The 11,762-nt window shown below is 43.3% G+C and overlaps 1 long non-coding RNA gene across 1 annotated transcript; it reads right to left on the minus strand.

Moving 5' to 3' along the window:
- Positions 1–1,644: 1,644 nt before the first annotated feature.
- LOC142818738 (uncharacterized) lies at positions 1,645–11,517 on the minus strand. The gene is made up of 3 exons (XR_012896378.1): positions 6,614–11,517; positions 5,331–5,606; positions 1,645–1,745 (listed from the first exon to the last, which is right to left on the minus strand). It is a non-coding gene; the product is annotated as an uncharacterized LOC142818738 (long non-coding RNA).
- Between the last annotated feature and the right edge of the window lie 245 nt (positions 11,518–11,762).

An 11,762-nucleotide genomic window follows, 5' to 3' on the forward strand; every position in this document is an offset into this window, starting at 1 on the left:
AGCCCGGCTTAGTTCCAGCTCATGCTGGGTCTGGGAGCTCAGACCCTTCCCCCCAGACAGGGGTTGCCCAGGGATTATTGAATAGTCAACTAACCGATAAGAATTCAGGAGATTAATCAACTATTCAATTAACTGATATTTAACATCCCTCGTCTGAACCAGACATAACCAGTCATAAGGGTCACAAGGAGAGGTGATGACCATCACATAGATTCTTTGAATAAGCAGCAGTTCTTGCCCACAAAAGCTCATGGTACTATATATATTTTTGTTAGTCTTTAAGGTGCCACTGGACTACCCATTGTTTTTAAAGTTACAGACTAACACGACTTCCCCTCTGAGACATTAAGAGGGAAGAAATTCATTAAAATATTTTGGGTCCAAGGACTTTATGAAGTAGAGACAAGGTAACTACTTGAATCGCAGATTTACCTGTGTGGTAGCTGAATTACTAATCGATAAATAGACAACCACAAAAAAAAATGGAGGGAAAAAAAGACATTTTCAAACATCTGCAGAAAACAGCTGACAATGGGGTAAAGTAAAGGTCTACATTTGATAAGTCTACATTTCTGAGTATTGTTACCCCAGCTAGCACCTGTACAAAAGGGTCTTTCCCAGTAGAAAAATATGAAGATATTTTGTCCAAAACAAGTTTGATCTCCTAGAGAAGCACTAAGGTAAACGTTAAAAAATCCTCATCTCAGCTCTGAAAAGGACTAGCTGTGTGGCCTTTGTCAAGTTACATAAGGTGCTTTAAGTTAGTCATATGCAAGCACCTAAATAGGAGGCTGATTTTATTGAGCAGTATTTTATATGTATTATTTATGTGGTGGCATTGCCAATTTTCTGAGATGCTGCACTGTGATGGGACAGTGGGTTGTCAAGAATTCTGAAACTAGCCATTAAAGTAGGTGTGTTACCCTTAACTAATGTGCCACAGTCTTCCCAACTATAAATGACATTTTGAGAGCCTAGCTCCCAGGATTAGTTAGAAAATGTTTGGGCTGGAGAGTTCTTGAAACATAAAAAGCAAAGTAAATATGCTAAATAGGCTCAAGCCAGTGTCACCACAGGATGCTGTTACAACACGGCTTCCAAGATCTTAGTGTGCAAGCAAATGTTCAGTATTGGGGAAACATGCTGTCTTGTCGTTAGCCTGGTGCTTGGAGTAATCTTGGAGCGAGTCTGGTGGTCAATGACCTGGCTTCCATCACACACATTCCTGCATCACTTCTCAGCTGGACCAAAACAACCATTGGAGCCAACAGCCTCTGCAGACCCCCAGGCAAGATGGGGGAGCAGTTCCACGCCCCTGGAAGGGACAGGGCATTAGGTTGAAGGGGAGCTCCTGGGGCAGCGAGCCCTCAGCACCACCTGGATTGCAGCAAGGCTCCCCTCCCCCCCAAGCTCTCGGAGCCACCTGGAGCATGTGGTGCTGCACTCCTGTGGTGATTTAACAGGCCAGTGTGTGATTGTGGAATGAACTCCCCCTGGAACTAAGGAGCATTGCAAACCTCCCCACCTTCTGCTTCAGGGCCCAGGAGCACTTCTTTGGCCAGCCTGCTCTAATTAACACAGGAGAATGTGTACATTAAAAAAAAATGACCAAAACAAAACACTCTGCTGCATGCACAAACCATACCTGACAAATAATCAGTCACTTAATGTTCTCCTGGAAGGTGTTCACACACGCCAGTTAGGAGAGCCGTATAAGAACGTCACGGGATCAGACGAGATTAGAGCTGTGGAAACAGCAGAAGAGTTGGCGCCTTTTACCTTGGTCTCTCTTTTGGGGTCAAATCTTAAGGCAGGGTTCTTCCTTGGGAACTGGACCTCAGTGGTGGGCTGAGTCCTGAAATATGGGGTTGCCCTGCTTGTTGTTTGACTGCCCTGCTCCAGGACTGGTATATGTGTGTAAATAAAACAAGTTACACTTAGAATAGACCCAAACTCCACACCACTGATTTCTCTTCCACTGGGTCCCTGACCTACTAGACCTCAAAATTTGCTACCACACCACAGGGGACACTCATGGCAGAAGTATAGGTTCTCACCAAAAGGAACATCAATATTGTTTGTGTGTTCATGGCAGATAATTTCCCTTTTGAGAAAATATGCGGAGAATCCTTTAGACTCAGAGAGAATGTGGGCTTCTACAAGAGGAAGGCCTCGTTAGGGTTGCCGAATGGCATCACTGACATTTGTTTTCCTTTATGCAGCCAAACTTTTAGAAGAGATCCACCACAGGCCTTTCAATGGGTCTAAACAAAACAATGAACATTTAACATCTTTCATTTTCTTTGATTTACGGAGTTATTCTGAATGAAATGTATGCTGGCTTAGGAAATGCCGGCTGTTACCATTCTAGAAAAAGGCCTTCCGTTCTGGAAGGTGGTTCTAGAGAGAGAAGAATTCTGGGAAACAGTAACAGAGATAGGAAAATTATCTATTGAGTTGCTGGTCTGACAGTGAGAGGGGACTTTGAGTCAGACAGAACCAACTTGATCGAAACTGTACTGGCAGAACGGGGGGCAGATTTGTCACTTAGGGATTTTCATGGGGCCATAGCCTCATCTGGGGCCAGATTTTCAAATTGGATCAGCTCCCATTTAGGCATCTCATTATGGACCAGAGTGTCCGAGGTGCTCCGCACCCTGAAATTTCTGCTGAGACTCTTCTGGATAGATTTTTCAAAACAGTTCAGTCTCCGGGATGCAGAGGTCTTTGGAAAGACTACCCAATTCTTTTTGTGGCTCAATAGGAACTAAGGTTTTAAAACCTGACTTCAATTGTGGGTGCTGAGTTTTTGAAAATCTGGGTCCAAGAGGGCAGAATAGTTAACCGTTGCCACAGGCACACATAAAATTATCTCAGATATTGAAGGTGAGACCTAATGTTGAAGGGTATTTAGGCACTAAACACCCACTGAAATCTGGTACCCGAAGCATATGACTAGAATTATCAGAGTACATATTATTTGGAAAGATGCTCTTGCTCCCATGGAAATCAATAGGAGTTTTGCCTTTTTCTTCAAATGGAGCTGAGAAAGTAGCTGGTGTCATACATATTCTTTGATACACACATAAACCATTTGTTTGTTGCAATAAGAATCCCATAGGAGCTACTTACTGGCACTCAGTGTATTTTCCAAAATAAGACCAGTTAGCAACATTAGTTTTGCATCATTACTCATTTAAATTAAAATCTTAGTCAAGGGAGTCTATCGTCTTTTTACTATTTTCTCGTGGTATGTTCCAATCCTTGCTGTTACATTACGTTTTATTACATTACATCTGTGTCCATGAAGACACTGAATGTTAATGCCTCACATTCTGGGAAAACGTATTGAGTATGCTGTTCCATTTTGACCTTTTTGGTACATTGTATTGTGATTAACTGGCTGCCTCAGTCCTTCCTCCCATGTCTGTGAGGCTACACACACAGATGAAGAGGTGGAAGAATGAACCAATCAAATTTCTGATAATTGAAAAGGTTAAAAGAGTACAACAGAACAACTAACAGAACAGATGAGGAATACAAACCCTGATACAGTCTCCATGGGAAGAGTGGGAGAAATTAGGACACTGTTCTCATCTCAGACTCTTCCTAAGTTTTTCCAATTTGTTTTTTGTATTCCTTTCTCCTTGTAACCCCAGCAGGTGCTGTCTTTCCTGAGTGCCAGTTAATTCAAGTCACAAATGTTTGCCCTGAATTCGTGCAGGTAATTAGCACCACAGGTTACCAGCAGGGAGCTAGTACCCATGGGCACTTTAGATAATTGTGTTTCAATATTGGCACAGCTCCACTTTCCACAAAAGGTCACGTCAGTTTCTACTCTACATTTTCTCCCTCTCTCTTTCTGTAAATGAATGAAAAATCACTGTCATTATTATGAATGTTCTAAACAGTCAGCAAAGGGCCTTAGGCGTTACATTATAGCCATATGAGCAATGCAAACACTTTAATAGTTTGCAATATTATTTTTCTGTCATCCTTGGCGTCAGAAACAACCCCTCCTCCCTATACCAGTTAATGAGAAAAACTGAAGTGTAGTTAAATACCCATGTACCTGAATTTATTTAAAAAGAAAAGCAGATGGAGAGAATACATAATTACAATGCAGCAAAGCTGTTTGTCACTTTAACAAGCACTTGGAGATTGGGTAAAGCTGTATTTAACAGTGCACAAATTTCGAGTACGCTTTACCTACTGCACAAAGTATTGTAAAGGGTATCTATTCATTTAATTATATGATGGATACCTTCCAGAGGCATAGTAGCTATTACACATGCAGGACCACATAATTACTTAGTAAATACAGGATTATTTCTGTCTTTGAAACCAGAAAACAAGTTAAATCAGCCTTTTGGAATTCTAATCCCCATTCACAATAGTAAGTAATTTTCTTTTTGAATGAGAAACTAAAATAATAGGTTCTCCTTCCCCCACCCTCATTATCAGTAGCAATGATAGTAAAGGATAGATGTGAAGACTTTTGTGATTAGGCCAATACATATTCTGGACAGTTTTGCAAGCCAGAATGAAATGCTAATGATTTAGGTACTCAACTGGCAAGACATATTCAGAAGCATAAAATAACTGTGTAAGTACATAGTATTGTTAAGTAAAGCAAATAGTTAAAGGGGCAGTTGCACAACATTTGTGTCCTGTAAAATAAAGGATTGCTGGGATTTTGTGTAATCTATTGTACATTTTGCATCCCTACTGGTGACACTTTTTTTTTCCTGAATAGAAGCTGCTTTATTACAAAATTCTGCACATTTGATGGTGCCCTTTGGCGTCCGAATTTTTAGACCTATATGTGCACATCATTTGCTCTCACAATCCATGCAAGTGTATATAAAATCCTAGTCAGTAAACATCCACGGCTAGGTGTCGGGTCCCTGGCATATGTGATTCCTGTGCTGCTGCATACAACTGTAGCAAGAGCATGGACAAATTAGCCATATGTATTTTTTGCATGTACTGTTCTAAAGAACTGTCCTTGGATGTGGCACAGTAGCCAGAGCTGTGCTCTGAGTTATTCACTTTCATTATTGAATGATTACAATTCAGATGATCTTAGTTCATTCAAGTTGAAAAGCTGGGTGAAATTCTGCAGCTGGGCGATGTGATGTGGCACATGAAAACAGCACTGCTTTTTAAATCCAGAGTGCTAATTCCTTCGCCAATAATCACAGGTTCAAATAAACACTGTGGCTCTTTAAAACAAAGAAACAAACAACCTCCCCCCTTCCCGCTTTTCAGTGAAAGATAATATAGTCATACTGCAATTCCCAGTTGCTTTCAAGAAAATCAATACTCACTTCATATTGTACAAAACGTTTTGTAACCTTTATTCAAAGTACGGGCATAAATTCCATGGACAGTGACCTTCACCAGGGATACACAGTCCATGAAGCACTGTAGTCAGCAGCACACTGCATAAGCCAGCTCCAGATTCGCTGCCTAATTAAAGCTGAGCCCTCCTGATGTCACAGTGAGCGTTCCTCCAGCTGAACAGTATGTATGGTGCACGGTGGGTCATTCTTTGGCGATACACGGTAGTGAAGTTGCCAGGTCGCATTAGAAAGCAGGGCTGCCTGAATAAAAAACAGAGTCTGTTATCTATTAACCTGTTGTTCTGTTTGCACTGGGAGCCAATAGCTCAAAAAAATACAGCAAGGGCACGCAGAGAGGAACGAGGAAAGGCTTAGTACCTTCACCCACCTGAGAAGTGCAACCATTGTCTAATGATACACGTTTTGCAGTGAGTCTAGCTCCTTTATTTTATGGAATAAAATTTAAAAAATTAAAAAATTCACAGGACCTTTTCAAAAGGTTGTGTGCAATGTATCCTTCCGCTATGAAAGGGAGTGCCCACTAACCGGATGAGAGAAAATAGGAGATAAGGGCATAAATAATGCAGCTCAAATGTTTTGAATATATCTAGAGCCCTAAGTGGTACAACATTGGTTCTGCAGTTGCAAAAATGATCTGTGGATATCTACAGCCACAGGTGCGGATACCTGTGGATATAAAGTCACTATCCATGAATTTGCAGGGTTCTAGATACAAAATTTGTATCTGCATCTGCAAAAATGAGCTGCAAGTATCCCCAACCGCATCTGTGGATGAAGATACCCATGGCGGCTATCCACAGATTTGCTGGGCTCTGTGTATACTGATTATTTCTTAACATTTGTCAAACACATTTTCTGTTATTTTTGTCATGTATGTAGTCTAAAAGCCTCGCATTGCGATGAGTCACCCATAAAGGCTGGACATAACTCTTTGTATACCCCCTCCGGCATCACACCTGAGCCAGTGCAAAGCATCCTCACAGGGCAATTCTACGTGAACCCCTCTCCTACGCTTGCTTCTTCTACACTGACAGCATTAGCAGACTCTGGAGGGAAGAGGAGGGCTGTCAACAAACAAGTTACTCTCTCAATAACCAGCCTTGACCTGGCCCAAGGGAGAACACTTCTGCGCTAAGAGGAGTACAAGTGAAATGGACACACACCAGAGGTGGGGAATCGCTCTATCACGTACCCAAAGCATGTTAAAAATGGATCAATAACCCTATGAATATTGTGGGTAATATTACCTACATATGATTTTTTCTATAATCAAACTCTTGTAAAGCTGGACTCCGGGTCTATGTTTTATTTCCTTCTGCCTCCTGAAATTGGTTCAAATGCATGTGTCTGTGATGGTTACCTTGGAAACCAATAGAAGTTATTTTGATTGGCTGGGGTAGAGGTACATCCACTGTTGACTGGGAGGGGTGGGCGGAGATACAAATGTTACTGCTGAAAAGATGAAAGGCTTTCTTATGCACAAGGAGAAAGAACATTGTTCACAGAGAGAAACAACTAAGCCTGACTTGCAGCAATCCTGCAGAAGCCAAGGAAAGCAGAGCAGTTTTGCTGATGATAAAAATGCATTCAACTTCCTGTGAAAAGCATTGTTGCATCACCAGGCATAGCCCTTTGGTGGTCATTAATTTAACCCTTCACTCTTCACGGCCCTATTACTTTTTCTTACTTTTAGAAAAGCTGGCAATGGTACAGACAAATCCTGCCCTTGCTTTAACTGTCAAGCAACCTGCTAGATCATGTCTATGTAATTTGCTCTACCTCATCAAGATGTTTGTAATGAAACTATCAATATAATATCTCAGTATGTCCGGCATCAGTGGTGAGATTGGGGCACAATTTGTCCCTGGATTTCTCATACATTACCAGAGTCGCGTCTCAGAAATGCAGGTTTCCTTTGCTTACTCACACCATTTGGCACAAGAGGTTTATTGATGTTGTCAAAGTCCCATTCATCATAAATGCTACTTTTAAGCAAACCTTGTGCTGTGTCACAGGGTCTAATAAAAGGCCTCTATATCTTTTGGAGGCAGGGTGTTTGTATGTCTCAGCTCTGCACTCCCTAGTAAATATGGACAGCAAAAGGAAGAATCAGTCCAGTAACACTGTAGTAATTTAAAAAGGAAAATTCAAGTGGAAATATCAGCGCTCTTAGATGGTGGTGTAGTGGCAAGAACTGATTTTAAGTCCATATTGCTCACTATAATTATTTGTATTTAAGCAAATTTTATCCATTACTGTTTCCTATAGCTGGCTACAGTTAGTTCTCTGGATGCCTGTGTATTGAGCTCTATATATTACAAATGCTGCTATTAGGATCATTTTATTTTAATTATCAGCACAACTATATAATTTCAGGCTCTCTTAGAAGCACAAAAAATTAATAGTTATTGAAGAGTAGCAGACATTAATGGGTCAAGGAAGATATATTTTTATGCTTCTAGAAGAGTTTTGCAAGAGAAGAGGAGTAACAAAAGATGATCTATTTAAAGTAACATTTTAAAATATCCTTTTAAATGGCTTTAAAATTTGCATATATTTTTGCTAGGACTTTAGTAGACAGTTTGAAATAATGTTTATGCCCTTTTGAGGGACAGGAAACAAAAAAATTTGAAAATCCAACTTTCAAATGCACTTAAATCCTTTTCAAACACTGTCTCAAAGCCTGTAGTCAGCACAGTTATTGGCTCAAGTGGCTTTTTTGTCAGTTCAGAGCAGTATTCAAACTCCATTTAAAGTTATAAAAAAGCAGCAGATTTTTTTCATGAACCCTGACTTATTTAATATTACATTTGAGTCTAATGTGGAATAGAAGCAGCAAAAATCAAACTAGGAGCAGCAGCCATACTAACGCCCTGCTTTGACAGGTGAACAAGTAATAATTACGTTTTGGTAGTGTGCCTGCCAAACTCCACATCAATGCAGCTTCTTATTAAGAAATACATTTTTTACTTGGGTGCTGCAGCAGCAAAATGTGGCATGTTAGGGTCCTGGCTAACAATGGAGGGGAGAGTGCAGACATAGATAGAACTGATTTTTTAAAAAATATTTTTGCACAGTAACAATAAAAATGGAAGTCATATCCAAGGTCACACTAACTACCAACTCTGGATCAGAACCAGCAAGTAATTGAATTCCCTCCTGTCCAAACAAACACAAGCCTTTTCTCTCTACTCTAGTCAAGGTAATTCTGCTCTGCTTCTCATGTGCATATTATGGTAACGCTTTGATCATGCAAAGTGCTGAACAATTGAAGCAATTGAGTGTTCTCCATTCCCACAGAGATTTGAGGGCACCTGCTTGAATTCTTACAGAGCTGACTCCTGAATGCATTTGGTGTCAAAGGAACTTGCTTGGATGTTTGTGAGAATAGAATTTGCCCCCAGCTTTTGGATACCTTGATATAGCCTCTTCCTACAAAACATCATCTTGCAGCTGGTAGGGTGGAATATAATGGGCAAGTTAGTGTGGTTTTCTTTTGAGCTTTGAATGGTTTTGTTCACAATAACAATCTCAGAAATAAACTGGTGGCTGAAGGGTGCCAATACAAGGGGAAGACTTTCTTCTTTACACAAGAAATTCTTTCCCCCATAACTCAGAGGCAAGATGAATTGATTTAACTGGATGCCCTGTGCGCTTTAATAAGACTATAGTACAATTTAGGGATGTTAACTAGTGATTAATTTACTAGTCGAGTAGTCGATGGAAATTCCATCGACTAGTTGATAGGCACGTCCGGGTTCTGCCTTTGAAATGTATAAGAGACCCAGTGGGAGCTCTTGTGCATTTCAAAATTGGAATGCCATGTGGAGCCCAGGGCCAGCGGGAAGTCCCGCTGACTCCAGGCTCCACGCAGGCACTTCAGCTTTGAAATGCACAAGAAATGCCCAGGACCTCCGTGCGGTGCTGCTGCTTTGAAGTATCCCACACTTTCCCCTTCTTGCTGCCTCTAGCTGATAGAGACAGCAAGGGGGAGAGGAAGTGACTAGTCAATTATCCTGTTGACCAGTTCTTAACATCTCTAGTACAATTACAGCATAGGATAAGTGCATGGAATAAAGTAATTAAAAGATCCATGAGCCAAGTCACCCTATTTAACTGAAGACACAAATTTTGCAAAATTAAGAAGCCAACAAGTAACAATTTCTTATCCTATTTTTATTCAGTTTGGCCAATAGCAGTTCGCAGGGCTCACCAAGCGGTGGCGAGCCCCGCTCGCCAGCCGCACGGCTAAGTGCTGTTCTGCGTCATTCTGCGTTCTGCGCATGTGCAGATCGTTCTGTGCTGGCTCTTCCGGGTCATAATCTACTCGCTACGGGTGAGTAGATTACAGTATTTGTCGAGCCCTGGCAGTTTGTATTAAGGATAGTGAGACTCATCAGTCGTATTCTTTACTAGAGTTGGTGAGCCGAGTGGAGACCTTAAAAGTGAATTAGCTTTATGCCTGTGCTATAGATGTGATTGCTATTGCATTCACTGACAGTGAGCAGCCCCACATCAAGGGTGTGTCCCATATAAAGGGTGTGCTTTATATGGACAGGGTATTTTACCTAGGACAGAAGAGACTGAATTGATAACTAGAAGACTTACCTGGCAGTGCTCGGGTCTTTCAGGACAGGGGACTGGCATGTGGGGGTGCAGGAGTCAGGGCAGGTGTTGGGGGGGCTCAGGGTAGGTAGCAGGAGTCAGGGCAGGGATTTGTCTGGGGGCAGGGCAGGGATCTCAGGGCAGGGTGCTCAGGGGGGCTCACCGGTGCCACCCACAGTGTTAAGGATAAAACTGCAGCTGCCAGCCCCCCAGCCATTCCGAGGGCTATCAGGCCTGATACCAGCAGGCCCTCAGGGGTGAGAGCAGCTGGGGCTGTGCAGGGCTGTGGTTGCTGGCCCTGGACCCAGCAGGCCTTGGCAAGGATGTGCTTGGGGAGGGGGCACTGTGGAAGTGGAGTTGCTGGAGGGTGGGACAGGACATCTCTCCCACCAACCAGTGCTGGGGGCTGAGGGCCAGGTGGGAACACCAGGAGGGAGGGAGAGGAATCAGGTGGCCTGACTAGACAGACCTTGTCTGTTTACTACATGGTCCCTTAGCTGGAACCCAGAGTTGAGGGAAGGTCTGAGTTCCTCTACTGGCCACCAAAGTCCCCAGGCACTAGGAGGTGGAATTGAGCCAAAGACTTGAGAGTGTGGGATGACTGTTAGAACATGAGAACGGCCGTACTGGGTCAGACCAAACGTCCATCTAGCCCAGTATCCTGTCTACCGACAGTGGACAGCACCAGGTGCCCCAGAGAGGGTGGACCGAAGACACTGATCAAATGATTTGTCTCCTGCCATCCCTCTCCAGCCTCTGACAAACAGATGCCAGGGACACCATTTCTATCCCTGGCTAATAGCCTTTTATGGACCTAACCTCCATGAAAACTTGTTGGGTTTTGTGTTACCCTGGAAGGGTTGGGATTAAAAGAGTCCTGGTTCGAGGCATGACTCATGAGAAGAAACAGACTATTGCAGGCTGTGAGGTAGTGTTGGTACCTTGCTGGTTGCTGGGCTTGGGCTGTGGGTGACCCCCACTGGTTACTGTCTGTACCACGGCCCTGCAGAGTAGCTGATGGGACAGGGAGGTAACCTGTTCAACCAGTTACCACCCAGGGAGAGGAACAAAGGAAGGTGGAATGCCTCTTCTGGCTGGGGGGCAGGGCTGGAAGGGACGGTCTTTTAGTGTCTGTCTGGGAAGCAGGGGAGAAGGCGCTAGGGAGGGGGCTGGGATTGTAGGGCCCAGCCACCCCCCATCTCAAGAGTGGGCACTGAGGCCTCCTAGCCCTAGTTCCTGTAACCAGATTACATCTGTGCTGTGCTGTATCCTGGAGAAGCAATAAACTCCCTCTATTCTACTGGCTGGTGGAGTCTGTTCGTGCCACTACGGGGGTGCAGGAGGCGGGGGACCCCGATGCGCCACCACACAGACCCAGAGGGTCTGTCGGTAAAGGGTGCCAGACGAGGAGAGTGTGCTATGCCACGATGGGCATGCCAAACTCCATGCTTCTGACTGGATAGAAAAAATAGGGGGGAAGGTCAGTGTGACCAAATGCAGTCCTTTCTGCTTCTCAACTTATCTCCGTCTTGCCCCTCCCCGCAACTTCCCTTGTTGCCTCCCTCTCGTCTGTCTGTCTTCCCTCTTATGCGCTCACACCGCCATGTGAACAAACACCTCCATGTGAACAAACATGGGGGCCGTTTTTCAGAGGATTTAACTGCAAAATATTTTCCCCTTTTGTTTCAAGCCATTTCTCAACCCCCCAGTTTTCAGTTGCGCATTAAATTCAGTGCAGTGACTATCTGTGCACCCAAACCATGCAACGCTGCCTGTTTCTGTTTCAGATTT

This window comes from Pelodiscus sinensis, chromosome 17 (genome assembly GCF_049634645.1).
Source record: "Pelodiscus sinensis isolate JC-2024 chromosome 17, ASM4963464v1, whole genome shotgun sequence".
NCBI lineage: Eukaryota > Metazoa > Chordata > Testudines > Trionychidae > Pelodiscus > Pelodiscus sinensis.